Below are 4,956 nucleotides of genomic sequence, written 5' to 3' on the forward strand. Positions count from 1 at the left end.
AGCTGCTTTGAGGTTTTGGCCCGGGACAGGGAAGGCAGGCTGGGCTCAGGAGGGTGGGGAGAGCCGGCAGCCGGAGGTGGCCGAAGAGCGGCGCCTGCTGGTCGCATTCCCTTCCAGTCCTGCTTCATCCGGAGTAGAGCAGACAACCTCACTCTGCTTTGTGCTCCCTAGAAGCTTGAGGAAACTTCAGATTGTCCAAAACGCAGCGACAAGGTAGACTACTGGCTGGAGTAGGCTTTAGAAAACATTTGTGTTCTGGAACAGCCTTTTGGTTGGGGAGGCCATTTTGAGGTGCTCACATGAGGGCTTAAACTTAGGCCTAAATGACTTAGGCCCCAAATACCAACCAGTTTTCTCCTGGCTGAAGTCAGATCCTCCCAAGTGTCCCTATTTTCCAGGTACAGTCCTGGATTTACAGAAGCCGCCCTGGTTTCTGATTTGATCCCAGAATGTCCTGTTTTTCCATTGGACGTCCCTATTTTCATGGCGTGCTCTGGTCCATAGGGTCACGAAGAGTCGGACACGACTAAACCACTAAACAACAACAACAATTTTCATCAGAGAAATGTTGGAGGGTATGGATTTTGGGACCCCTGAGCCAAGGAAATAAATAACTATACAAACTTTAGAAGACATCTGAAGGCAGCCCTGTATTGGGAAGTTTTTAAAAATGTTTAATTATGTTTTTATAGATATGCTGAGAGCCACCCAGAGCGACTGGGGCAACCCAGTCAGGTGGGAGGGTATAAATTCTTTTTAAATGACTTTCATGAAAGAAATGTTGGAGGATATGTGAAGTAGGGTTGCCATCTGTCCTGTATAATACAGGATTTCCTCATATTTCAATGTAGAATTCTACATTCTGTATTGATACAGTTTTGTCTTGTATTTCAGGTCTCTCTCTCTGTGTGTGTGTGTTTGCCAAGTTAGGGAATCTCTCCACATGCATGTGTTTGACAGGGTGTATGAAATGTCATGTATTTTAAGTTCTGGGTAGCCAAACACAGACAGATTTACAGATTCATGTGTATGTGTGTGCGTGTGACAAATTCCAGAGAGGCCATCCTGTTAGGCTACAATAGATTGTAATGGAAGGGCCTTGAAGTCACTTCAGCACCAGATGGGAAAAAATGGCTGCCAATGGCCTGTCCTGTATTTTGCCAGAACAATGGTGGCAACCATACTGCAGTGTGTTCTTCAAACTGGGATGTTGTCTCTTGTTTTCTGGGGTGGAAGATGATAGGCACACTGATAGTCTACTGACAGGCCGTTGGCTTCAAGCTCCACTTTCTGCTGGGAACTCCCATGGGAAATGTCTTAACTAGCCATAGAAAACAAAGCCTGAAGCTGATAGATACTAATTTCAAGTGCTTGGGATCATTTGCACAGGGAAAGTCACAGGGAGCTGGATATCTCACCAATCCTCACCTGAGCATTTCCTTTCTAGGAAATTAAAATGGATTTACCACTATCAGCCCTCCTTCCTGAAGAGTTATGGCCTGCTTTTAGTGCCAAACGAGACTTCACCTGGCCTGCTTTTACCCCAGTTAGTTGATTAGGACAGGCAACAAACCTCTTTTGTGTCTCTGCTTGCCCATTGCCTGATGGCACACATGATGTGGTTGTGGTTTTGGGGTAATCGCTTTGCAGGCCAAATTGGAACCCGTGTCCGGCCTGATTAGGCCTGTGGGCCAGAAGTTCCCCACGTGTGGTATAAAGGCAAGAATCACATTGGTTGCTTTGCCCACTTTCATCTCTGGCCCCACCTATTTTTTGTCTCTGGAGATTTGGAGCAAGGTATCCTCAAGCTAGATGCCATGATAATACTATCGTGTCAAATTTAGATAGGATTCCTGCGTTGCAGAGAGTTGGACTGGATAGCCCTTAGAATCCCTTTCAACCCTACAGTTCTATGATTTCATGAGCACACCAGGCCTAATGAGCACACCCTGTGAGTCTTTCTCCAGGAGATCAGTTGCAGTGACTAAAGGTCCTCGCTCCCCACAACTGCCTATATCTGCTCCTCTCCAGGGCTTTCCCCAAGCAATCAGAGACTGCACCTGTGTTCAGCCAAGCTCTGCTCTGCCCTTTTCATGCCACTCCTGGTTCTGGGAGACAAGAGGGGAGCTTGACCTCCCACTCACCAGTTTCAGCTTCTGATTCTTGACTTCTCTCTGCCACAGATTCTCCCAGCTCACGAAGCCTTGTTACCTCTACATCTTCTGATACAACCTCTTCCTGGTCTTCTCCTTCTGACCACTCATCTTCATCCCACCACCACTCCCCGGGCTCTGAGTCTTCCTCCCTTGATGGTCCCCAAGCTGGTTCCTCCTACCATTCCTCTGCATCCAGCCAGTCCATGACAATAGGGCAAGCATAGGCAAACTCCGGCCCTCCAGATGTTTGGGACTACAGTTCCCATCATCCCTAGCTAACAGGACCAGTGGTCAGGGATGATGGGAATTGTAGTCTCAAACATCTGGAGGGCTGGAGTTTGGCTATGCCTGACATAGGGCCAACCCAGGGGAGGGGATGAGTATTCCCCTGGCCAGCCCTCCCCAGTATAAGGCAACAGGATATATCTGAAGGCACCACTGTTGGGAACCCGGCATGAGACCAACCTGGAATGGTGCTGCCCCTCATCCAGCCCCAGGATCCACCCACCGCCATTCATTTAGGTTTCCCTGGCAAGAACAGAAGGGGTGTTAGCTTTGCTAGTTGGATTTTTTATTTCCTTAGCTATGTTGTAATAAGCTTTATGTGTCTGTTCGATTAGACGTATATGTGCCTTGTTATGTTTACGGTTGCTGTGCATTAATAATTTGGTAATCCTCACCCATAAATGTGCTTATTGCCTTCGGATCCGTAAAAATATGTGCCCTTGTTAAAACCACCTGCGGAACAGATGCCCAACAGTTCCTCTGTAACATCTGAATTGGGGGTGATCATGCAGGTCCTGGACCAGTGTTTGGGTTATTGTTATTCGTTATCATTAAAATTGTTACCCACCCTATACCCCCTGCAGGTTCCATTCACAGGAATCAGATGCCCCCCCCCATTCACCAAAAGTTGCTTAATGAAGGTGTCGGGTGGGTTTTAATAGTTAAAGGTAAAGGGACCCCTGACCATTAGTATGGCCGACTCTGGGGTTGCGGCGCTCATCTCGCTTTATTGGCCGAGGGAGCCAGCGTACAGCTTCCGGGTCATGTGGCCAGCATGACTAAGCTGCTTCTGGCGAACCAGAGCAGCGCATGGAAACGCCGTTTACCTTCCCACGGAGCGGTACCTATTTATCTACTTGCACTTTGATGTGCTTTCGAACTGCTAGGTTGGCAGGAGCTGGGACCGAGCAACGGGAGCTCACCCTGTCGCGGGGATTCGAACCGCCGACCTTGTCCTAGGCTCTGTGGTTTAATCCACAGTGCCACCTGTGTCCCCTTGGGTTTTAATAGTTAGGAGAGGATATATGAATTGCAGTTTCTCCCTCCAGGCTCCCACATGCGTGGAAGCATGTCTAAAGCTGGTTATACTACTTACAGTGCAACCAGCCTGGCTTATGGCTCTTTGCTTCATGAGCGGCTGTGGCACATATTTTATGTGAAAGGCTGTACACCTGGTGTGGGGGAGTTTTGGCCCTCTAGATGTCAGATATCATTGGACCACGGCTTCCATCAACCCTGGCCATGCTGGCTGGGGCCGATAGTAGTTGTATTTCAGCAACATCTGGAGGGCCATTGGTTCCCATACCTGGTATTATTACCTGGTATTATACACAGGAAGTGGCTTTAAACATGACCAGCTGTGCATGGAAAACTTGTGCAGCTAAGGACTTCCCAGTGGTCTGTGTCTCTGCTGAAACTGAGTGAGGGGTGAGATGGAAGAGCCTTGACCTCTGCAGGAGAAAGCACCTGAGATGTGTAATAAGAGGACATCAGACCAGAAATGCTTACCAGAAATGCAGAATGGCATAGGACTGAGCCCCTGAGGTGCTGATTGACTGTCAAACCTAGATATAGCTTTGGCTAAAGCAATATTGGGAATCTTAACCCCTTTGTGGGTGCACCATTCATCAACCTCAGAAAAATAGGAGTAAAGAGATCCAGTTAATAGCTGTATTCCTTTATAGGTTGCTCTTTCAAGAAACACTTGTTCTTACTTTCTGTGTAAGATTTCCCTCTAGCTTCCAGTTCTTGCTTTGGGGTGTGTGTATCTGCCACAGTTTTCCCCCATTATTGTTATTACTGTATTTTTAATTGCCTGCAAATTCTCTGTCCACCTCTAGATGGTGTATTGTATTCATTGTACTGTATTTTTTTTTTGATCTGGGCTTTTATTACATAACCATCTGGAAGGTTTAGTAGTACCCAGAGGTAGTCTGGAGAGGGGACTTTTAGGAAGAAGGACAACAGACTTTTGAACATATTTCATCTGTAGTAAAGAGAGGCATAACGTTAACTTGGTGCAAATGGATGAACAACAGTTAGCTTCAAGGTTCATATTTGCAGTGAGGTTTTTAGGTTTAGGACATGAATTAGAATTTTCTTTCTTCTTTGAATAGATATTTATTTTAAAAAATAAGTATGATAAATTAGATCTATCTGTCTGTCTGTCTGTCTGTCTATATCCCACCCTTCCTCCCAAAGGAACCTATAGCAGCAAACAAGTGATAGAACAACAAAAACATCTTTAAACATCTTTAAAACTTCCTTAGATTGTATCCAGCAGTATATGTGGTCACCGGTATATTCTTGTGTCTTATTACACCAGTATAGTTTTCAATGAACAATCAGGTCATCTACCTTCTCTTAATCTTAAAGCATTAATCCATTTTACCATATGAGCCAGCTCCCACACTCTTATTATCCAGTCTTCCAAGGTAGGGATAAACATTTCCCCCCAAATATAGTTCATTGCTACACAAGCAGCTTTTAATGGGAGTATTATCGATTCCATATC

This window comes from Podarcis raffonei, chromosome 14 (genome assembly GCF_027172205.1).
Source record: "Podarcis raffonei isolate rPodRaf1 chromosome 14, rPodRaf1.pri, whole genome shotgun sequence".
Classification (NCBI taxonomy): domain Eukaryota; kingdom Metazoa; phylum Chordata; class Lepidosauria; order Squamata; family Lacertidae; genus Podarcis; species Podarcis raffonei.